The 25,680-nt window shown below is 40.9% G+C and overlaps 1 long non-coding RNA gene across 1 annotated transcript; it reads left to right on the top strand.

Annotated features, from left to right (window-relative positions):
* Window positions 1-7,510: 7,510 nt before the first annotated feature.
* On the top strand, window positions 7,511-8,432 carry LOC131828997 (uncharacterized). The gene is made up of 2 exons (XR_009352657.1): window positions 7,511-7,793; window positions 8,263-8,432. It is a non-coding gene; the product is annotated as an uncharacterized LOC131828997 (long non-coding RNA).
* Window positions 8,433-25,680: the final 17,248 nt, after the last annotated feature.

The raw sequence follows: 25,680 nt of genomic DNA on the forward strand, positions 1-25,680 counted from the left end.
TGTACCCTCTCAGTGGAGGGTAGGAACACTGCCTACATCAGAGGTTGTGGGAAGATGTGATGGAACCAGGATGAAAATAGACAACAATACCATAGCTTTCTACCCTACTATTATGTTCCAGACCCTCCTGTCCCACAATCTCCCAGACATCTCCACTTGGATCTTGCCCTTTTCTCAAAATCAATGCCCTAACACCAAATTCGTCTTTCCCTATCATTAGCCAGGATCCCCCCCTTAACTCCTCTGACCCTCCTCCCGGCACTCCCATTCTCTAAGATGCCTCCCTCCAATGACCAAATTACACCAATGTGTCTATTGCTAGTCAGACTACAGTGCACATGGTAGTCTCAATCCTTGCTGCTAGTAGGCTCACTGGGAGCAACATTTAGGAAATGAGACTGAGTCTCAGTCAACTGAGAACTGAACTGAAACTCAGTCAACTGAGTCATAAACATGTTCAAATTCAGCAATTTGACATCAGTGGAATCTTTCCTAAGGAAATGACACAAATTAGAGACAAAGCTGCTTCCCAAGATGCTTAAAGCAGTATTATTCAGATCAGAGAAAAAAAGAAAGAGAGAGCGAAAGGAAGGAAACAATTCAGCCATCCAGGAAATGGTAAGCTAACTTACAGCACACAGTTTCAACAAATGTTTGTAGTTAATAAAAATGAGAGGAAAATGCAAATAATAAAATAACTTTAAAAGGCAACACTTAAAATTGTAAGCGAGGGGCTCCTGGGTGGTTCAGCGGGTCAAAGCCTCTGCCTTCAGTTCAGGTCATGATCACAGGGTCCTGAGATCGAGCCCCAGGGTCCTCTCTGCTGAGCAGAGAGCCCAATGTGGGCTGAACAGAGAGCCTGCCTCCCCCTCTCTCTCTCTGCCTGCCTCTCTGCCTATTTGTGATCTCTCTCTGTCAAATAAATAAATAATTTTTTAAAAGATTTTATTTATTTATTTGACAGAGAGAGATCACGAGTCGGCAGAGAGGCAGGCAGAGAGAGGAAGGGACGCAAGCTCCCCACCGAGCAGAGAGCCCTATATGGGGCTCGATCCCAGGACCTGAGATCAGGACCTGAGCTGAAGGCAGAGGCCCAACCTACTGAGCCACCCAGGCACCCCAATAAATAAAATCTTTTAAAAAAAAATTGTAAGCAAACTTGTCCATATCTAAAGTAACAAATGCTTAAAAGGAAATAGACCCAAATGGTCCATTTTACTCCATCAATATATAGAGAGCATTTGTGAGAGACTCACTCCTCTCCACTCTGGTTCCAAATATTGGGACCAAGCCCCAATGTCACTCGATTTGCCTTGACTGAGGCCTCTTCTCCCAGATCTCTTCTGCTTCAGACTGATCACTCCTCACCTGGCTTCAAAACACTTGTTTCATTACTTAATTGAGACAATCACTAGTTCCCACTGCCTTGGCCCTTTGAAATCCCACTCCTCTTCTCCATTCACGGAGTATCTTCTTTCAGACCCTTGTCATTTGTCTCTTCTTTCTCTGCCAGCAGGGTCACCCCTACCATCACCCCTAACACCCAATCCAATTTTCTGGCCCTGCTGACAGCCAGGCAGCTCTCAATTCTTATCATTTGACTTGCTAAGCATTCTTCAAGAGGGCCCTCCCACCTGCAAAGTAAAATAGGAGCTTCCAACTCAGACGAACAACACCTTTTATGATCTGACCCCCAAACTGCCTCAGCTTCTGCCAGTCAGGCTGTCACTCCTCTCCCCCTAGCAAGATCCCCCAGTCCAACTCACTGTCCTGTCCCTACCCCTGGCCTACATACCACTCTAGTCACATATCTGACACTGTGAACACCCTCAGGGCAAGAATTCTACCACTCCTTCTCATGACCAGTGTTACCCTGGGACTCCCTTACTGGACAGGAGGAAGGAGCAGGCAGGTGTACTTCACCTTTCTACATCATTGCCATGTGTATTTCCACTACCAGCTTCCATCTCCCCTTGCTTGGAACTGCCTTCCTGCTGCGCTTCCCAAATGCTAACTTTGCTCTGTCCCGTATGCAGCCACTAGCCACATACAGCTACTGAGCCCTTAAAATGCAGCTAGTGTAAATTGAGACATGCAAGAAGTGTCCAACACACACTGGATTTCAAAGACTTGATATGAAAAACAGAACACAAAAAAATAATAATGTTTTATATTGGTTACCTGTTGATATAATTCAAACTAGAGCTGTGGGATTCAATAAAATGCATTATTAAAATTAATGTCACCTCTTTCTTTTTACTTTCTGAAATGTTCTGAAATGTGGCTACTAAAAATTTTGAAGTTACACATGTGGATCAGTAGTCTAGACACCCTTCAAGGGACCAGCATGAGGAAAACCTTCCTCAAAAGGCCCTTCTGTTTGTGCCACTCTTCATGATCTTTTCTGAACCTTTGTAATCCTAAAATGGAGTCCAACATAGAAGCCAACATAGAAGCCACTATCTAATTACATGCCATACTATATGCTTCCTGGTACATCATTCTTCTTGCTACATCAATACCATTTATAGATGGGTATTTGTAGTAGGGACTCAACCTTTAATTAAACATGGCATCTTTGCTGGAATAAGATAGCAATGCACAGAATTTTTTTGGTTTCTCTTTTGTTTTGTTGACTCATTTACTCTCCCACTGATGATTTCAACAATGCATGGAGAACTGGAAGTCAGGGGATATAATGGCTCTTTGGTCTACCTGTAACTAACACAATGCATATAGGCCATGTGCACATAGATCCACGGCTTGGCCCCTTGCTAGGTCTATCTGGTCCTCAGTCTCCACCCTTGTAAAATAAGATTAATGGTATCAGGCCAATCTACAATACACAGTCAGATTAAAGTAGCTAAATAAGTTCTAACTGGAATGAGAACTACTCTACTTTCCACAGTTCGTTGGGTGTCTCGCAGTTGTGTTGTCTTTAACACAGACTACTTTTTAGAAAGAGAGAACAAATTTACAGCAACTATCCAAATACCAGGGGTGGTGTGGGAAAGTACCTATCAAAATACTTTTCCTAGTCTGTTCATGATGGAGGGCCAGTAATAGGAGAGGAAACTATTACATGCCTGCTGCAAGCTGTAGTCATTTATGCCTTATACTCACAACAAATTTTACAAAGTAGACATGACCATACCCATCTGACAGAGTAAAGAAACTGAGGTTCAAAGACAGGCTAAGTAACCAGCCAAATTGATGTTGCCAACGACTGGAAATCCAGGTCAGTGGTATCATCTTTGTAAAACAGAACATCTTTATTATTGCTTGAAGACAAAATATGTGAAAATCAAGAGTATTAAAAGAAATATGCAAATAAAAATACAACAATAATGTCTATTCATTTCCTTCAGTAGTTTTCTTGCTCTTGGCTAACTCTTGTCTTTCAGGTCAAGAGGCCATTTTTTTTTCCCCTAAGTTGACTTTTTCCTTAAGTAGCAAACAAATAGGGTATATGATGTGCTAGGTACTAGTCCATGAATGTACTGTATTTCTTTAACATCTTTAAACCACAGTTGTTGGCCAGAGTTTATGTGAGACATTATCACTAGAAGTCTTCAGACATATTTGCAAAAATGTAGTCCCTATGAGTAAGACTGCAGCCAGAAAGGACACTGGGTCATTCCACAAACAAATGCATCCACAAAAAACAGCCTCATATCAAGGAACCTGCCTGTGTTACAAACTGAGGTCATCATGAGCTCAATGAAGTGAAAAAAGAAAGTTCCTCAAAATAAAATACTGCACCTTAAAGTGAAACCACAATTACACAGTCTCGAAAATGAACTACTTTCTCAGACTGGTAACAAGGTACTGTGCATCTCTAAGAAGCCAAACTCATCTAGGTTTAATTGATTTGGCCTTTACAAAATGGAGCCAACATAATCCTGCAGACTTGGACAGAACAAAAGTTCAAATTCTCTACTACAGAAACAGTCCCAGAGTATCAAATCTGTTCCTTTATCAAGTGTCCCTGCAGTCATATTTATCAGTCACTAGAACTCTGCACAGTGCAACCTGTGTGAGCATGAGATTTTACTACAGGGAGGAGACAGGTCAGTTTACCAAGGACACCACACTTCACTTTCTCAACTCTTGAAAACTAATCTCTCGCAACAGTAAGTAATTAATTTGCATTCATTCCAAACTGAACGAGATAGTGTAAACCTCAAGGAATCTGAGATTGTAAATAACCTCACTGGGAACCGTGTGTGTGTGTCCTCTGAGGTACTTCACAGGGTATAAAAAGAAATAATTAGCAACTTTCAATCTCATGAACAAGATCTTTATTTAAAATTCTCACATATAAAATGAATTATTTTATGTCTTATTTCCTCAAGTGTGTTTTTCCCCTCATTTTAAGAATAAAAAAGACATCCAGAGGAAACAAGGTGTCCTTTTCTCAGCCTCCAGAAACCCTAGGGACAGCACAGGTAGCACAAGTGTTTGGTCTTAAACAAAAGTTAAGACTAAGTAGGGAAGAAAATGGAAAACAGAACACAGCCTAGCAAAGCAGCCAGAGATCACATGCAGCAGGTGACAGGAAGCCTTGCGGACACTTCACAGCCACCAGGATGAGCTTCATCCCAGGTCCCTGCAGGCCCCCTGGGCTCCATAGAACCTCCACCCAGCAGTCCACAAAAGCGAAAGGCGGCCAAGAACTCTCACTGTCATCCTGGCAAGAAAGAAGCAGCAGCCTCCTTGAACCCAGAAAAGCCACCCCTCCCTCCACAAACAGGAGGAGCCCCCTGCACACCAACCACACAAGGAAGCCCAAGCGGCCAGACCCAAAATAAAAATAAGAGGAGCGTGGGAAGATAGATGGCAGCTCAATTAAATTTATCCTGGGAGCACTGGGAGGCTCGGTCTCTCTGAAGACTCCAACTCAAAAGTAAAACTAAAATTTAAGGGGAGGGAGCCCACAGAAGAGAGGACAGTTCAGTTAAGTCTGGGCTGGGAACACTTGGAGACTCTACTTCGGGTGTCAGAGTCAGAAATAAAAATTAAAAAACGAGAGGGGGAGGTGTCAGTTTATTTTGTGTGTGAGTGTGTGTGCGTGTGTGTCTGTGTAGCACCTGGAATGCAGGATTTGCCAGGGAGAGGAAAGTGGCGGCTCCGCCGGCCTTGAGGTGACCAGGCTCAAATCCGGCGTGAGTTTACGTTCTGGGCGACAGGGCAGAGTCCGAGGCCAGACTGCCCGCAGTCGGGAACAATGCTGGGCCCTGGAAAGGAGGGTCTTACTCCACCCCCACGCCCCCCCTCATGCCGTGGGCATCCCAGCCCCCACCCTCCCCCGGCCCACATCAGGGTAGGAACGCCCGAACCCGGGGTCCCAGAGCGGGCCTCACCCAGCAGCGCCTACAGGTGCTTCAGGCGCGTCAGTCCGTCCTTCTCGGGGTCCAGCACCTTCTGGGTGGACTTCTTCGCAACCCCGTGGCTCCTTCCAGGGAACGTCCCGCCGCCGCTGGAAACCGCCCGCTGGCAGGGCAGGGGTGCCTGCGCCTTGCGAATAACCGCATAGGATCCGGGTCCCTGTTGCGCGGACCCCTCGCCAACCGCTGGCGGCCACGCCCATTGCCTGCGCCGCAGCCGCCGCAGCCGCCTCAGCAGAGGCTCTGGGGAGGAGGGGCGGGGCGGGTACTGCGAAATCCAGGGGCAAAAAGGCAGTGTCCACGCGGAATCCTCGCTGCACTGCCAGAGATGCGAGCCAGCCCTGCGGATGCGAGCGCAGCCCACTTGGACATGCCAACGGAGGCGCTAGTTCGCGGGCCGGCTCTGAGCTCCTTCTTCCTCCTCCCCAGGCAGTGGGTGTCAAGGCCTCTCGGGAAATGTAGTTCCTTAGGGGGCGAGGTGCGGGGACTTAACCTTCCCAGAGTCCCCAAGTTGCTGGACAGCACCCGCCTGCCCCCTCCAGGAAGAGGCCCAGAGTTCCCAACCCTTCACTCCTTGCTCTGGGCCACCAGCCCATTTTCCTCTAGTGCAACGTGAACCACAAGAACATGTCAGTAAGAAAAAGTCAAGGCTTTAAAATGCAAACTATTGGGGCGCCTGGGTGGCTCAGTGGGTAAGCCGCTGCCTTCGGCTCAGGTCATGATCTCAGGGTCCTGGGATCGAGTCCCGCATCCGGCTCTCTGCTCAGCAGGGAGCCTGCTTCGCTCTCTCTCTCTCTGCCTGCCTCTCCATCTACTTGTGATTTCCCTCTGTCAAATAAATGCATAAAATCTTTAAAATGCAAACTACTTTTCCTTTTGACTTCTAGGATTCACACAAAGGAGGGAGTCCGGGTCCCTTTGACCAAACTAAAATCAGAGCTCCAGCTTCACACGAACATCAGTGGCTTTGGCAGCAGGAAGAGCATCCCTAGACTCTGCGTGAGGAGTCCAACCGGTACACTTGGTTCCTGGGATCCAGCTTCACTGGGGTATGAAGTAGCCTTGCCTAGAGGGCTCCTCAGGCTCTTGTCTCTTGCTTTGTAGGAAGTGCACCCATCTTCCCTGTGGTGTGCAAGGTCCCACAGCAATCCAGTAGCAGAACCAGAAATAGAACCTGAGGGACCTGACTCTCAGGCTGGTATGCTTTTGCAGATTAGGTGCCTGAAACCTGGAACAAAACTTTGAAAAGGAAAATGGCATGGAGATTTCTTACAAGAGATCTGTAGGATTATTTACTGGCCTCTCGATCCTCTGACGCTCCAAATGTGGACATTTGAGCGAGTACTTAATTAAGCTGGCTCCTTAAAATCATGGGCTTTCCATACACTTGGAGCACCATTTTTCTCATTCAAGGGAACCTGTACCTTGGGGACAAACCCAAGAGATATGAAATAGCTTTGTATTCTCATAATTAGCATAATATTTGACCTCCAGACGCACTTGTTAAAAGTTTATTACAGAAAATGGAATAAGAGCTAGTTCTATAGAAAAATAGAAAACCTCTAACAATGAGAAGAAATGTGTTTGCATGCCTGGATGATAGAAATGTCCATATCCGAATCCAAGGAACATGGGATTGCAACTATTTCTTAGAAAAAGGAAATCATGTTCGATGATCTGGGTGGTCCATAAATCTAATGACTGTCTTCTATTTATATAAGACAGAAGAGTAAAAGACACAGAGAAGGCCATGTGAAAATGGAGGCAGAGATTGGAGTCATGTAGCCATAAGCCAAGTGATCCTGGAGCCACCAGAAGCTAGAAGAAACAAGAAAGGATTCTGTCAGGGGGTTGTCCAGAGGGAGCACCAACACCTTGATTTTAGACTTCTGAACTTAAGAAATCAGAAAATAAATGTCTGTTATTTTAAGCCACCTTGTTTGTGGTACTTTGTTGTAGCAGCCCTGGAAAATGAATACCACCAGATGCTGGAGACAACCCAGTGTGACTGTCTAGCAAGATCAGAATGACCAATATTGATTATAAGACCTTGAATAAATAACATTCAAGAATCCATAATGATACTCAAAAGAATGCTTTGTGATGTCCTAGGTGGGTGTTTCCAGTAGAAAACATACGTGTACTTTTGACGATTTGGAGCAGGGTTGGGTTTTTGTTTGTTTGCTTTTGTTTTTGTTTTTAGCTTATTTATTTGAAAGAGAGAGTGAGAGAAGGGGAAGGGGTGTAAAGGGAGAGGGATGGGGCAGAGGGAGAAGAATAATCAGTCTCCCTGCTGAGCAGGGAGCCCCATCTTGTCTCTAGGCTGATTATCATCCAAGGACCCTGGGATCAGGACTTGAGCTGAAGGCACGTGCTTAATGGACTAAGTCACCCAGGTCTCCCTGGGTGGGTATTTTTTTTTTTTAAAGAAGAGAATGTGATAGCCCCAGATGGCTAAGACCCTTTCTCAGTAACAAATGGGGAACCTGATCTGAACTGGCTATGTGTTTCATGATTCTAACCAGGGAAGAGTGCAGGGATTTAGAGCTTTATAATTCCCCCCCCCCCCATACGTCACATACCAGAAAGGATCATGTTTTCCTGATGACAGAAAATTGAATTCACATCTTCAGGAAGACAGAGCCCAAGAAACCAGGTCTGAGTGAGGGAAATGAGAGACCAAAAGGTCCCAAAGAATGAGAGAAACACTTATCAATTCTTGATGTTGTCTGCAGGAGAATTTCAGATTTTTGTTCTGTTTTGTTTTTGTATCCAATTTACATATATTCAAACCAACACATATTTAATGAACAAGTCATACCATTAAACTGTGATGACCATAGTTTTCTAATTCCCATTCTTTTCTATTTTGCAGAAAATTGTTGTTTCAAGGGCCATGTGGAAACTGCAACTCCTGCCGTTATTGATGTTAAATATTTATCAAACAATTCTACCATTCCTCATTGTTGGGCTTATACCCAGCACAGGGTCAGGGTCAGCAATCAATCACTATTTGTGGAATAAACAAAATCATTCATTTCTTCATTAATATCTCCATGAGCATTATTAAGGAATGTTGTTTAGTACAATGTTTTCAATTTAACTAATGTGTTATGAATCCAAATGTTAAAACTCTACCCTTCTTCCCTCAGAAATCTTTCTAAAATATAAAGAGACCTCCCTGTCTTCTTAAAGAGCTTATTCGCTGTTTATGAAACCACAATCTGCCCCACACATCCACTGTGATTCCCTTCAACTCCTCTTACAGGGGTGTTGCTACCAGACACAAAGGAGAAATGCCTGGTAGATCTTCCCCATCTAATTTTAACCATTTCTTGACCCCAAATTCAGTCTCTGCTATCAGAGATCATTTGTTTACCTTTTGAACATCCATATTGGAATGTTTCTATATGTTTAGAACTGCCAGTTCTAAGTTTCCAGATAATCTAAAGGTTAAGGTATTTTACTTTCTAGTTGTCACTCATCAGAGTTTTTCAGTTTGGAAGGATTTGGGGTTTCTTCAGGTTGACTAAATTATCTTGTGCCTGCACATCAGTCCTAGTTGTCATGATTATTCTATTAATTTTAATATGTGTGAAAATTTAACTTTTTTGATGCAAATTTTTTTTATCAGATAAGCTCATTGTGCCTGTCCTCAGAAGTAAGATCTTTTTGTATGCTAGATGCACTGTGGATCTTCATTTGGATATTGCCACAGAGAGCCAGCCCCAGTGAACTTCTGTGACATAGACTATTTTTATTGATCTTTGCATTCTTATTTTCTTAAAAAGGAAAGCATTGATCTAATAAATTAATTTTTTATATAAACTCTTACCCTAAAATTTTAAATTCATTCAATGTGTATCCTGTGCCCCTGAGAATCCGCATCTATCTAAAATTCCTAAGAAAAGAAGGATGCCCCTCCCTAAGAATGAAATGCCAGCTCAACACCTAAGAAACAAGAAACCCAATGTCCTTGTTTTCCAGATGCTATATTACTGTAGACACCAAAAACATGTTTTTCTCCTCCAGAAAGATTTCCAAATAGTCTTTTCTTTCCAAGTATCTGTTAAATGAGGAGATTTAATACTTTGAACTTGATTATAAATCATTTTATATGAGAATTTCACTTCAGGACAGACTTGGAAAAGTTTTCAAAAATATGCTAGCCATTTTGATATGTCTGATGGACACTTGATAACAAAGAAATGCTTTAAGGGGAAAAAACTTAATCACTTTTCTAAATTTACTCAAGCAAATATCTTTGCAGCTGTGCATTTCAATCACAATGTCATCTGCTTTGGATATATTTTCTTTTCTTTTCTTTTCTTTTTAACATCAGAACAGTATTAACATTTCAGTAGTAAATCCTGGTAACACATCAACATTACAAAAATGTGAGGCCATAACCTTTTGTGAATTCAAAAAATTGTCTTTGAATGATAACGTCGGAAAAATAAAGAATCATGGAAACTCTCTAGATAGTAAATCCAACTTGCGTAGCAGGACGATGTACAAAGGCTGGAGAGAGATAAAGTTTCATAGGTGAGAAGCCTGTGAAAATGTGCTCATGACCTCACCTCTTTCCCCATTACACAAAATGCCACTATTAGGTTTAATATTAGGTAAGATGTACTCCATAATTTAGAACGAGGTGCTAGATTTTCTGAAAATGAGTGGAGGAGGAGGAGGAGTCAAGATGGCGGAGGAGTAGCAGGCTGAGATGACATTAGGTAGCAGGAGATGAGCTAGTTTATCAAACCATTCCAAACACCTACAAATCCAACAGGAGATCAAAGAGAAGAAGATCAGCAATTCTAGGAGTGGAAAATCAACCACTTTCTAGAAGACAGGACCTGTGGAGAAATGAATCCAAAGCCACAGGAAGATAGACTGCAGGGGGAGGGGCCAGCTCCCTGCAAGCAGCTGAGCAATGGAGCACAAAATCAGAACTTTTTAAAGTCGGCTCCACTGAGGGACATCGCTCCAGAGGCTAAGTCGGGGTGAAGGCCATGCTGGGACAGCGTGTTCTCAGGTCCTGTGGGATCACAGAAGGATCGGGGGTGTCTGAGTGTCACAGAGCTTGCAGGTGTTAGAGCGGTGAAGTCAGCTACAGAGACAGAGCCAAGGAGTGAGCTCTTAACTCCGGGTTACCTTAAACTGTGATCCATGGGACAGTCAAGCCACTGCTCTTTGCGTGGATCACACAAGATTTGGAGGACCCCCCCTGGAAGAGCCAAGGAGTGAGCTCTCAACTCCGGGTTACCTTAAACTGTGATCCATGGGACAGTCAAGCCACTGCTCTTTGCGGGGATCACACAAGATTTGGAGGACCCCCCCTGGAAGAGCCAAGGAGTGAGCTCTCAACTCCGGGTTACCTTAAACTGTGATCCATGGGACAGTCAAGCCACTGCTCTTTGCGTGGATCACACAAGATCCGGAGGACCCCCCCCGTGGAAGAGCACAGGGATCTGCTGGGTTTGGAGACTCCAGACAGGGCTGTGTGCCAGAGACAGAGAAGCTTGGCCGCAGGCTGGGTGATCTCGGAGCATGGCCAAAGGCCAGGGAGACAGGAGTGATTGAGCGCTTTCCTCCAAGGGTGCACTGAGGAGTGGGGCCCCAAGCTCTCTGCTGCTCTGGGCCAGAGAATGGGAGACAGCCATTTTCCTTCCCGTCCTCCAGAACTCTATGGAAAGCATTCAGGGAACAAAGTCTCCTGAAAGTGAACCCGAGTAGATTACTTAACCCAGCTCCTGGTAAGGGTGGTGAAATTCTGCATTGGGCAAAGACACTTGAGAATCACTACAGTAGGTCCCTCCCCCAGAGGATCAGCAATAAATCCAGCCAAGACCAAGTTCACTTACCAAGGAGAACAGTGGAATTCCAGAGGAGGAGAAAGCAAAGCATGGAATTCAGGCCTTTCTCCCCATGATTCTTTAGTCTTAAAAAGTTAATTTAATTTTTTTTAATTTTATTTTTTCTTATGCTAATTTTTTAAAATTTTTAATCTTTCCCTTTTACCATTTTTAACTAGTTTAACAATACCTCTCATAAAAATATTTTTGAACCTTCCTTAATATAGTCATATTTTATCCTTTATTGTATGTAACTTGATTTTATTTATACACATAAGGTTTTCTCTTCTAAAAATAATCTGGGATACAACTTCTTCTAATAGATCAAAATATACCATAAATCAGGCACAGGGCTTTGCTCTAGTCTCCAGCCTGAGTAAATTCTCTCCACTTTTTATTCCTTTATACTTCCAATCAACTTATCTTATCCACTCCTATTTTAGAATTTTTTAAAAAATTTCATCTTTATTGTCATATTCCATCCCTTCATCGTGTTTACCCTTATTTTGTGTATTGTGTGTGTGTGTGTGTGTGTGTGTGTGTATTTTTTTATTCTATAAAATTTTGGAAGGTAGTTTCTTCTAAGAGACCAAAAGACTCCCAAATTAAGTGGGTGACTCTGTGACTCTGTTCTCTTCACCAGTCTAATTATATTTTCCTTTTTTATATTTTTCCTTTTTTTTTTCCCTGAACTTTTTATCCTCTCTCTTACCCCCAAAATTTGGGGCCTCTTCTGATTTGGTTAAAGCATATTTTCCTGGGGTCTTTGGCACATTTTTAATATATTCATCTGGATAAAATGACAAGGCAGAAAAACTCACCACAAAAAAAAAAAAACAAATAAACAAAACACAAACAAACAAGAGGCAGTACCAAAGGCTAGGGACCTAATCAATACAGACATTGGTAATATGTCAGATCTAGAGATTGGAATGACGATTCTCAAGGTTCTAGATAATAGAGAAACCCTGTCTGGAGAAATCAAAGCCCTTTCTGGAGAGATAAAAGAACTAAAATCTAACCAAGCTGAAATTGAAAAAGCTATTAATGAGGTGCAATAAAAAATGGAGGCTCTTACTGCTTGGAAAAATGATGCAAAGAGAGAATTAGTGACATAAAAGACCAAATGACAGAGAATAAAGAAGCTGAGCAAAAGAGAGAGAAACAACTACTGGACCATGAGGGGAGAATTCAAGAGATAAGTGATACCATAAGATGAAACATTAGAATAATTCAGATTCCAGAAGAAGATGAAAGAGAAAGAGGAGCAGAAGGTATACCAGAGAGAATTATTGTAGAGAATTTCCCCAATATGGCAAAGGGAACAAGCATCAAAATAAAAATCCGAGAGGCACAGAGAACCCTTCTCAAAATTAATAACAATAGGTCCACACCCCATCATCTAATAGTAAAATTTTCAAGCCTTAGTGACAAAGAGAAAATCCTGAAGGCAGCCCGGGACAAGAACTTCGTAACTTATAATGTTAAAAATATTAGATTGGCAGTGGACTTATCCACAGAGACCTGGCAGGCCAGAAAGAACCAGCATGATATATTCAGAGCATTAAATGAGAAAAACTTGCAGCCAAGAATGCTATATCCAGCTAGGCTATCATTGAAAATAGGAGGAGAGAAAAAAAGCTTCCAGGACAAACAAAAACTGAAAGAATTTGTAAACACCAAACCAGCTCTACAGGAAATATTGAAAGGGGTCCTCTAAGCAAAGAGAAACCCTAAAGTTAGTAGATCAGAAAGGAACAGAGACAATATACCGTAATAGTCACCTTACAGGCAATACAATGACACTAAATTCATATTTCTCAATAGTTACCCTGAATGTAAATGGGCTAAATGCCCCCAATCAAAAGACAAAGGGTATCAGAATGGATAAAAAAACAAAAGCCATCAATATGCTGTCTACAAGAAAGTCATTTTAGGCCCAAAGTCACCTCTGGATTTAAGGTGAGGGGGTGGAAAACAATTTACCATGCTTGTGGACATCAAAGGAAAGCTGGGGTGTCAATCCTTATATCAGATCCATTCGATTTTGAGCCAAAGAGTATAATAAGAGATGAGGAAGGACACTATATCATATTCAAAAAGTCTGTTCAACAAGAAGATCTAACAATTTTAGAATTTTTTTTATTTGACAGAGAAATCACAAGTAGGCAGAGAGGCAGGCAGAGAGATGGGGGGGAAGCAGGCTCCCTGATGAAGAGAGTGCCTGGTGTGGGGCTGGATCCCAGGACTCTGAGATCATGACCTGAGCCAAAGGCAGACGCTTAACCCACTGAGCCACCCAGGTTCCCCGAATATCTAACAATTTAAAAAATCTGTGCCCCTAACATGGGAGCAGCCAACTATATAAACCAATTAATAACAAAATCAAAGAAACACATCAACAATAATACAATAATAGAAGGGGACTTTAACACTCCCCTCACTGAAATGGGTAGATCATCCAAGCAAAAGATCAACAAGGAAATAAAGGCCTTAAATGACAAACTGGAACAGATGGACATCACAGATGTATTCAGAACATTACACCCCAAAGCAACAGAATACACATTCTTCTCCAGTGCACATGGAATATTCTCCAGAATAGATCACATCCTGGGTCATAAATCAGGTTTCAACCAGTATCAAAAGAGTGGGATCATTTCCTGCATATTTTCAGAACACAATGGTTTGAGCTAGAACTCAGTCTCAAGAGGAAATTTGGAAAGACCCCAAATACATGGAGATGAAAGAGCATCCTTTAAAGAATGAATGAGTTAACCAGAAAATTAAAGAAGAATTGAAAAAAATCCATGGAAACCAATGATAATGAAAACACAACACTTAGAAATCTGTGGGGCACAGCAAAGGCAGTCCTAAGAGGAAAATATACAGCAGTACAAGCCTTTCCCAAGAAACAAGAAAGATCTCAAATACACAACCTACACATACACCTAAAGAAGCTGGAAAAGAACAACAAAGAAAGCCTAAACCCAACAGGAGAAGAGAAATAATAAATATCAGAGCATAAGTCAATGAAATAGAAACAAACCAACAAACAAACAAACAAAAATAGAACAAAACAATAAAACTAGGTTCCTTGAAACAATAAAACAATAAAACTTTGGTTCCTTGTAAGAATTACTAAGATTGGGGCACTGGGTGTCTCGGTGGGTTAAAGCCTTTGCCTTCAGCTCAGGTCATGATCCCAGGGTCCTGGGATTGAACCCCCCATTGGGCATTCTGATCAGCAGGGAGCCTGTTTTCCCTTCCTCTGTCTCTGCCTGCCTCTCTGGCTACTTGTGATCTCTGTCTGTCAAATAAATAAATAAAAGCTTTAAAAAAATTAATAAGATTGATAAACTCCTGGCCAGACTTACCAAAAAGAAAAGAGAAAGAGCTCAAATAAATTAAATCATGAATGAAAGAGGAGAGATCACAACCAACACCAAAGAAATACAAACAATTATAAGAACATATTATGAGCAAATATATGCCAGCAAATTTGACAATCCGGAAGAAATCGATGCATTCCTAGAGATGTATAAACTACCACAGTTGAACCAGGAAGAAATAGAAAACCTGAGCAGACCCATAACCAGTAAGGAGATTGAAGCAGTCATCAAAAATCTCCCAACAAACAAGAGCCCAGGGCTAGACGTCTTCCCAGCGGAATTCTACCAAACATTTAAAGAAGAATTAATTCCTATTCTCCTGAAACTGCTCCAAAAAATAGAAATGGAATGAAAATTTCCAAACTCATTTTATGAGGCCAGCATCACCTTGATCCCAAAACCAGACAAAGATCTCATCAAAAAAGAGAATTACAAACCAATATCCTTGATGAACACAGATGCAAAAATTCTCACCAAAATACTAGCCAATAGTATCCAACAGTATTTTAAAAGGATTATTCACCATGTCAACTGGCTGGTTGCAACAGGGCTGCAAGGTTGGTTAGATATCCGCAAATCAATTAATGTGATACAGTACATTAATAAAAGAATGAACAAGAACCATATGTTAACCTCAATATCATCAAAGCCGTCTATGAAAAATCCACCGTGAATATCATTCTCAATGGAGAAAAACTGAAAGCTTTTTCACTAAGGTCAGGAACACAGCAGGGATATCCATTATCATCACTGCTATTCAACATAGTACTAGCAGTCCAAGCTTTAGCAATCAGGCAACAAAAAGAAACTAAAGGCATCCAAATCCAAAGAATAAGTTGATTATCACTCTTCACAGATGATATGATGTGATATGATACTATTTGTGGAAAACCCAAAAGGCTCCACTCCAAATCTGCTAGAACTTGTACAAGAATTCAGTTAAGTGTCAGGATATAAAATCAATGCACAGAAATCAGTTGCATGTCTCTACACCAACAACAGGACAGAAGAAAGAAAAATTAAGGAGTCAATCTCATTTACAGTTGCACCCCAAACCATAAGATAACTAGGAATAAACCTAACCAAAGAGGCAAGGACTCTATACTCAGAAAACTATAAAGTACTCATGATAGAAATTGAGACAAATAAATGGAAAAATGTCCCATGCTCATGGATTGGAAAAACAAATATTGTGAAAATGCTATGCTACCTAAACCGATCTACACGTATAATGCAATCCCTATCAAAATCCCATCCATTTTGTTCCAAGAAATGGAACAAATAGTCCTAAAATTTATATGGAACCATAAAAGACCTCGAATAGCCAGAGGAATATTGAAAAAGAAAACCAAAGTTGGTGGCATCACAATTCCAGACTTCAAGCTCTATTACAAAGCTGTCATCATCAAGACAGTATGATACTGGCATGAAAACAGACACATAGATCAATGGAACAGAATAGAAAGCCCAGAAATAGACCCTCAACTCTATGGTCAACTAATCTTCAACAAAGCAGGAAAGAATGTCCAATGGATAAAAGACAGTCTCTTCAGCAACTTCTGTTGGGAAAATTGGACAGCCCCATGCAGAAAAATGAAACTGGATCATTTCCTCACACCACACGAAAAAAGACTCAAAATGGATGTAGGACCTTAATGTGAGAAAGGAATCCATCAAAATCTATGAGGAGAATACAGGAAGCAACCTCTTCGACCTCAGCCACAGCAACTTTTTCCTAGGAATATTGACAAAGGCAAAGGAAGCAAGGGCAAAATGAACTATTAGGACTTCATCAAGATCAAAAGCCTTTGCACAGCAAAAGAAACAGTTGACAAAACCAAAAGACAACTGAAAGAGTGGGAGAAGATATTTGCAGATATCTTCTACAAATTTGAAGATATCAGACAAAGGGCTAGTATCCAAAATCTATAAAGGGCTCAGCAAGCCAAAATCTATAAAGGGCTCAGCAAACTCAAGACCCAAAGAACAAATAATCCAATCAATAAATGAGCAGAGGACATGAACAGACATTTCTGCAAAGAAGACATCCAGATGGGTAACAGACACATGAAAAAGTGTTCCACATCACTCGGCATCAGGGAAATACAAATCAAAACCACAATGAGATACAACCTCACACCAGTCAGAATGACTAAAATTAACAAGTCAGGAAATGACAGATGTTGGTGAGGATGCAGAGAAATGGGAACCCTCCTACACTGTTGGTGGGAATGCAAGTTGGTGCAACCACTCTGGAAAACAGCATGGATTTTCCTCAAAAAATTGAAAATAGAGCTACCCTATGCCCCAGCAATGGCACTATTGGGTATTTATCCTAAATATACAAACGTAGTGATCGGAAGGGGCACGTCACCCAAAAGTTTGTAGCAGTAATGTCCACAATAGCCAAACTATGGAAAGAACCTACATGTCCTTCAACAGATGACTAGAGAAGGAAGATGTGGTATATATATATACAATAGAATACTGTGTAGCCATCAAAAAATGCAATCTTGCCTTTTGTGATTACACGGATGGAACTAGAGAGTATTATGCTTAGTGAAATAAGTCAGTCAGAGAAAGACAATTATGATATGATCTCCCTGATATGAGGAAGTTGAGAGGCAACGTGGGGAGTTTGGGGGGTAGGAAAAGAATAAATGAAAGAAGATGGGATTGGGAGGGAGACAAACCATAAGAGACCCTTAATCTCCCACTGAGCCACCCAGGTGCCCCAAGAGACCCTTAATCTCACAAAACAAACTGAGGGTTGCTTGGCGGTGGGGGGTGGGGTGGGGATAAGGTGGTTGGGTTATGGACATTGGCGAAGGTATGTGATATGGTGAGTGCTGTGAAGTGTGTACACCTGGCGATTCACAGACCTGTACCCCTGGGGCTAAAAATACATTATATGTTAATAAAAAAAATAAATTATAAAAAATAAATATAGATTATATGATGTCCCACAAAAACTATTCATTTAAATGGAGAAGTCCATCACACAGTTTTGCTTCTATATCTTGTAATTTTCTAGAAAAATGAATCTCAAAATAATTCTTAGAGAACACTAATTCTTACTAATCATGACACAAGAATGCAAATTCTTTTACTTATCTACATGTAAATGTATGTCCTAAATGGAGACTCTGTATTTCAGACAAAATTCTCAGTTTTAAGCAACAGAAATTGACTGGCTACTTAGGTAAAGATGACTCATGCAGAGAATTCCAGATTCCCAAAATCAGTGGAAGGTTGGAGATGCAGTCCTGGAAAACAATGAGAAAATTAGATCTAAGGTAGCACTGGGAGGCCTAGAAAAGTCATAGAGCAGAACACATGGGTCAGCATACAAAGACTTCCATGACAATGAAAGAACTTCCACCGTCCTACACATCTTCAAGTTCAAAGTCTCAAGAACATCCAGTTGGCTAAGTCTTAGATGGCTACCTAGCTCGTGTGTCCACCCACCTGGCAGCTCTGGGTCAGAAAATCTGAGGTGTTAATTCTCTTTGTACGTAGGACCTCCTCCACCAAGACACCTATACAGGATAAGAAATACCCCACCCCTAAAATAATGGAGTGTATTATTGGAGAAAGGAAAGTTGGATGCTGAGTAGCTAAAATAACAACAATAAGGAGTAAACAATAACAAAGAAAATAACAAGGTGAATTATCATTTAGGATTCATGTGACATAAATTAACATATGTCCTGGAATATGAAAATGAACCACCCATTGGGTTAATCTATAATTAAGATCTTGTATTTTATTAAGATGATTTGAAGACATAGTTTACTGCTTTCAGTTAATCTTTAAGGAAGACTTAGAGCTGATAGTTTTTTGTTTTTTCCCATATGTTAACTGGGAAACCCCTGATTATCACTTAGACATAGGATATGTGTCAATTAGGCAATTATTAAAATCATCTTAGTGAATAACTGGAAAGAACTGAATCCTATTGTTTTTTCTGTTTAACCAAAATTGAATAATTCAAACACCACAGAGAACATTACTAAGTACTTCCCTTTATATTACCCTTCTTTCTATGTCTTCATGTTCCTTCTTTTCTCTAAATTTCTTTCTCTAAATTGATGTCCCCTCCATGAGACACACATTTTCAAATCATTCTGAGTAATGTTTTTGATCCAATCAGTAGACTTCACTGAGTCCCTACTCTGTGCTAGTTTACGCCCACAACTGAAGTTACAAACAGAATGAGGACACAGTCTTGATCCTCAGAAAAGTCACAGTCTAGCTGAGAATTCAGACATAGGCCTGAGCTCAGAGAGCTCACAGTCTAGTGCAGGAGATGGATACCTAAGTAGATAATAATAATTAACAATAGCAATACAGGCAGGACATTATGGGAGATACCAGGAAGGACTGGGCAGTAGAGATGAGGGGAGGATCAGAGAAGGCTCACTGGAGGAGGTGACATCTGAACTGGGGAAAATGTCTCAACACACCACAGGCAGAGTAAGGAAGAAAACGCAATGGACTGTGTGAAGATCACCAGAAGCAGTCTGGTTTTGTGTGGCTTCCCCTCAGGTTTGTGCTTGTGGCTGTACTGTAATGTAAGGGTTGCAGAAATATATGATGTTCTTGTAACCTTATAAAAACAGGGCCAACTGATAGTAAAATGTGATGAGGCCAAAGCTGGAAGAGACTCTATAGAAGCAGGACAGAATGAGGGCAAAAGCAGAGGGTCTGAATCCCAGTCCTTTCCCCTTACTAGCTATGTAATCTTAAGTGGGTGACTCAATTCTCCAAGCCTCTGTTTTCTTCATTTATAAAATGGAGAGAAACTCACATTAGGCTATTCATTCTAAGGAGTAAATGAGTAGAGAAAGGATCGAACACAATGCTTGGTACAAAAATGTTGTTCACTGACTACTATTTTGTTTTTCTCTTCTCCTCCACTTCCAGAAAATACAAACAAGGCAACTTCTTCTTGCTAAGATTGTGCACACTTGATTTCTCCATGTGTCACCTAGGAGGGGTTGACACAGCTGAGTTTCTCATGGTTTTACCTCATTGAATCTGAACACCATCAGAATAGGTCAAAGCAATATCCAAGAACCGTTTATCTCACACATTGGTGACATGTACTCTTCAGTAATAGGGGGCGTATTCATGGATGCTGCCATCACATCAGGTTAGATATTGCTCCGTTCTGAATTGTCAGTGATACTGGATTAGGAATGTTGGCTAAGGGAAAAGACATAACATGTGACTCAGCAGTTTGTTCTGGGCATATTTTGCTTCCTCTGCTTTCTGTGAGACCAAAACCATGAAGAGTTTATGGGTCCTTTTCAAAAGTTAAAGTCACAATTCAGATGATTATAAATCAAATTAATAATTCCACTATAACAGTCAAAAAACACCAAAATAACACCCCACAGTGTAAAAGGTTTGGCTTAAATAACCTATCCAAAAGATACCAATTGAGGTTTTTCTCCAGCACTTACATGTTCATTTTTTTTTTTATAAACATATATTTTTATCCCCAGGGGTACAGGTCTGTGAATCACCAGGTTTACACACTTCACAGCACTCACCAAAGCACATACCCTCCCCAATGTCCATAACCCCACCCCCTTCTCCCTAACCCCCTCCCCCCAGCAACCCTCAGTTTGTTTTGTGAGATTAAGAGTCACTTATGGTTTGTCTCCCTCCCTATCCCATCTTGTTTCATTGATTCTTCTCCTACCCACTTAAGCCCCCATGTTGCATCACCATTTCCTCATATCAGGGAGATCGTATGATAGTTGTCTTTCTCTGCTTGACTTATTTCGTTAAGCATGATACGCTCTAGTTCCATCCATGTTGTCGCAAATGGCAAGATTTCATTTCTTTTGATGGCTGCATAGTATTCCATTGTGTATATATACCACATCTTCTTGATCCATTCATCTGTTGATGGACATCTAGGTTCTTTCCATAGTTTGGCTATTGTAGACATTGCTGCTATAAACATTAGGGTGCATGTGCCCCTTTGGATCACTACATTTGTATCTTTAGGGTAAATACCCAATAGTGCAATTGCTGGGTCATAGGGCAGTTCTATTTTCAACATTTTGAGGAACCTCCATGCTGTTTTCCAGAGAGGTTGCACCAGCTTGCATTCCCACCAACAGTGTAGGAGGGTTCCCCTTTCTCCGCATCCTCGCCAGCATCTGTCATTTCCTGACTTGTTGATTTTAGCCATTCTGACTGGTGTGAGGTGATATCTCATTGTGGTTTTGATTTGTATTTCCCTGATGCCGAGTGATATGGAGCACTTTTTCATGTGTCTGTTGGCCTTCTGGATGTCTTCTTTGCAGAAATGTCTGTTCATGTCCTCTGCCCATTTCTTGATTGGATTATTTATTCTTTGGGTGTTGAGTTTGCTAAGTTCTTTATAGATTCTGGACACTAGTCCTTTATCTGATATGTCGTTTGCAAATATCTTCTCCCATTCTGTCAGTTGTCTTTTGATTTTGTTAACTGTTTCCTTTGCTGTGCAAAAGCTTTTGATCTTGATGAAATCCCAATAGTTCATTTTTTCCTTTGCTTCCCTTGCCTTTTGCGTTGTTCCTAGGAAGATGTTGCTGCGGCAGAGGTCGAAGAGGTTGCTGCCCGTGTTCTCCTCAAGGATTTTGATGGATTCCTTTCGCACATTGAGGTCCTTCATCCATTTTGAGTCTATTTTTGTGTGTGGTGTAAGGAAATGGTCCAATTTCATTTTTCTGCATGTGGCTGTCCAATTTTCCCAGCACCATTTATTGAAGAGGCTGTCTTTTTTCCATTGGACATTCTTTCTTGCTTTGTCGAAGATTAGTTGACCATAGAGTTGAGGGTCTATTTCTGGGCTCTCTATTCTGTTCCATTGATCTATGTGTCTGTTTTTGTGCCAGTACCATGCTGTCTTGATGATGACAGCTTTGTAATAGAGCTTGAAATCCGGAATTGTGATGCCACCAACGTTGGCTTTCTTTTTCAATATCCCTTTGGCTATTCGAGGTCTTTTCTGGTTCCATATAAATTTTAGCATTATTTGTTCCATTTCTTTGAAAAAGATGGATGGTACTTTGATAGGAATTGCATTAAATGTGTAGATTGCTTTAGGTAGCATAGACATTTTCACAATATTTATTCTTCCAATCCAGGAGCATGGAACATTTTTCCATTTCTTTGTGTCTTCCTCAATTTCTTTCATGAGTACTTTATAGTTTTCTGAGTATAGATTCTGTGTCTCTTTGGTTAGGTTTATTCCTAGGTATCTTATGGTTTTGGATGCAATTGTAAATGGGATTGACTCCTTAATTTCTCTTTCTTCTGTCTTGCTGTTGGTGTAGAGAAATGCAACTGATTTTTGTGCATTGATTTTATATCCTGACACTTTACTGAATTCCTGTATAAGTTCTAGCAGTTTTGGAGTGGAGTCTTTTGGGTTTTCCACATATAGTATCATATCATCTGCGAAGAGTGATAGTTTGACTTCTTCCTTGCCGATTTGGATGCCTTTAATTTCCTTTTGTTGTCTGATTGCTGAGGCTAGGACCTCTAGTACAATGTTGAATAGCAGTGGTGATAATGGACATCCCTGCCGTGTTCCTGACCTTAGCGGAAAAGCTTTCAGTTTTTCTCCATTGAGAATGATATTTGCGGTGGGTTTTTCATAGATGGCTTTGATGATATTGAGGTATGTGCCCTCTATCCCTACACTTTGAAGAGTTTTGATCAGGAAGGGATGCTGTACTTTGTCAAATGTTGCCTCCAAGAAACTCATTTTAAGCCCGAAGACACCTCCAGATTTAAAGTGAGGGGGTGGAAAAGAATTTACCATGCTAATGGACATCAGAAGAAAGCAGGAGTGGCAATCCTTATATCAGATCAATTAGATTTTAAGCCAAAGACTATAATAAGAGATGAGGAAGGACACTATATCATACTCAAAGGGTCTGTCCAACAAGAAGATTTAACAATTTTAAATATCTATGCCCCCAACGTGGGAGCAGCCAACTATATAAACCAATTAATAACAAAATCAAAGAAACACATCAACAATAATACAATAATAGTAGGGGACTTTAACACTCCCCTCACTGAAATGGACAGGTCATCCAAGCAAAAGATCAGCAAGGAAATAAAGGTCTTAAACGACACACTGGACCAGATGGACATCACGGATATATTCAGAATATTTCATCCCAAAGCAACAGAATACACATTCTTCTCTAGTGCACATAGAACATTCTCCAGAATAGATCACATCCTCGGTCCTAAATCAGGACTCAACCGGTATCAAAAGATTGGGATCACTCCCTGCATATTTTCAGACCACAATGCTCTAAAGCTAGAACTCAACCACAAAAGGAAGTTTGGAAAGAACCCAAATACATGGAGACTAAATAGTATCCTTCTAAAGAATGAATGGGTCAACCGGGAAATTAAAGAAGAATTGAAAAAAATCATGGAAACAAATGATAATGAAAATACAACGGTTCAAAATCTGTGGGACACAACAAAGGCAGTCCTGAGAGGAAAATATATAGCGGTACAAGCCTTTCTCAAGAAACAAGAAAGGTCTCAGGTACACAGCCTAACCCTACACCTAAAGGAGCTGGAGAAAGAACAAGAAGGAAACCCTAAGCCCAGCAGGAGAAGAGAAATCATAAAGATCAGAGCGGAAATCAATGAAATAGAAACCAAAAAAACAATAGAACAAATCAACGAAACTAGGAGCTGGTTCTTTGAAAGAATTAATATAATTGATAAACCCCTGGCCCGACTTATCAAAAAGACAAGAGAAAGGACCCAAATAAATAAAATCATGAATGAAAGAGGAGAGATCACAAATAACACCAAAGAAATACAAACTATTATAAGAACATACTATGAGCAACTCTACGGCAATAAATTTGACAATCTGGAAGAAATGGATGCATTCCTAGAAACATATAAACTACCACAACTGAACCAGGAAGAAATAGAAAGCCTGAACAGACCCATAACCAGTAAGGAGATTGAAACAGTCATTAAAAATCTCCAAACAAACAAAAGCCCAGGGCCAGACGGCTTCCCGGGGGAATTCTACCAAACATTTAAAGAAGAACTAATTCCTATTCTCCTGAAACTGTTCCAAAAAATAGAAATGGAAGGAAAACTTCCAAACTCATTTTATGAGGCCAGCATCACCTTGATCCCAAAACCAGACAAGGATCCCACCAAAAAAGAGAGCTATAGACCGATATCCTTGATGAACACAGATGCGAAAATACTCAACAAAATACTAGCCAATAGGATTCAACAGTACATTAAAAAGATCATTCACCATGACCAAGTGGGATTTATTCCAGGGCTGCAAGGTTGGTTCAACATCCGCAAATCAGTCAATGCGATACAACACATCAATAAAAGAAAGAACAAGAACCATATGATACTCTCAATAGATGCTGAAAAAGCATTTGACAAAGTACATGTTCATTTTTTAAATCAAATAATAAGCCTTTTGTCTGAGCCTCTTCACAATTCAAGGTTCTTCTCATTCATTCGTTGATTCAAAAAGCATTAACTGATTTTTTTTTTTTTTCTGGGCACTTTTTCTAGTCACTGAAAGGGTAGAAATTAAAAAAAAAAAATAAAGGACAAAATCCTTGTTCCTGAGTTGCTGTCTGGTTGGGTAAACTATCTGAAGATGACACCTTACAAAATATTGTTTAAGATGTTTTTATTTTTAACTTTCAGAAAGTATTTTAAAAAACCCCTCCTTTCCTTTGCATTTGTATAATTCTGCTCCATTCCATCTCAGCCCTGGTTGTGAGTTTGCCTACTGTAGTTGCAGGCTATATAATTCCACTGGATTGTCAAGGGTTATCAGCAAGGAAATCCTGGAGTCTTAGAACGTCTTGAGAGTGACAGATGTATTCCCTCAGTATAAAATGGAAAAATAAGAATCAAAGTCGGTTAGTAAGTGGTTGTCACCAGGACTGGAGATGGAAAGAACAACCTGAATATGACATGCTAGTGCTGGCGGCATTAGGGTGGCTGGACAATGCCATCTCATCCCAGTACCATTTTGCAAAGCAATTTTGTGCTCCTTCTCCCATCAGTCTTCAAGACAGCCTATAAATCTGGGTTTCTTATCCCCATTTCACCTAGACTAAGAGAAGTTGTGTGGCTTCCCAAGGTTATCCAGCTCGCAAGAAGCAGGTCAAAAGGACAAATCAGAGGGACTGAGATCAGCAGAGCTCAGGAATTAAGTAAATAACTGTGTTGGCCTTTTGGCAGTTGCAGATCAAGATAGACCAGCTCAAAAAGAATGGGATAGACTCATGAAGGAGAATGTAAAGACTTCCCTGGGAACTGAAACCTACCAAGACTTTAGACTTTGACTTTCAAACTAGAGGTTACTTTAAAGTTCATCCAGACAAACTTTAGAATCTGGTCACTTCTCCAAATCTCTGAAGTTAATGAATAGTCCAACTAGGTAAGAACTTCCAGTGTCTTGACTCCTAGGCCAATGCTCAACATCACCTCATTATTTGCTGGCTAGAAAGGTTAGTGGAAGTTCAACTTTTAGTAAAAACTTGAAGGAGCCTGGACTTATCTTTGACAGTGATTCTTCTGAATGAACTATACTCCCAGTGTTCATACACCCCTGCATTTTCCCTTTCCCTTTGAATCAAAGCTGATTCTGTGATCTTCTTTAACCCATTGAACATAGATGAAGTGACAGGGTACCAGTTTCCATGCTAAGCCTTAAAAGGACCTGGCAGCTTTTTTTTTTTTTTTTTTTTTTTTTTTATTCACACATGAAGAAGACAGTCACCGTGGAAGAAGTTTGACTGCCCCCCTGAGAGATATCTAATATAGACATATGGAGAGACCACACAGAGAGGAACTGAGGCCCCTGGCTAACAGCCTTAGCTGAGCTTCGAGCCAACAGTTAACACCACCTTCCCAGCCATGAGAGTGGGGCCATCTTGCAAGTGCATCCTGGAGTCCAGATCAAAACTATCAGCCATGTAGATCAGAGTTGAACTGTCTCAGCCAAGCCTTACC

Source organism: Mustela lutreola, chromosome 4 (assembly GCF_030435805.1).
Source record: "Mustela lutreola isolate mMusLut2 chromosome 4, mMusLut2.pri, whole genome shotgun sequence".
NCBI classification, from domain to species: Eukaryota; Metazoa; Chordata; class Mammalia; order Carnivora; family Mustelidae; genus Mustela; species Mustela lutreola.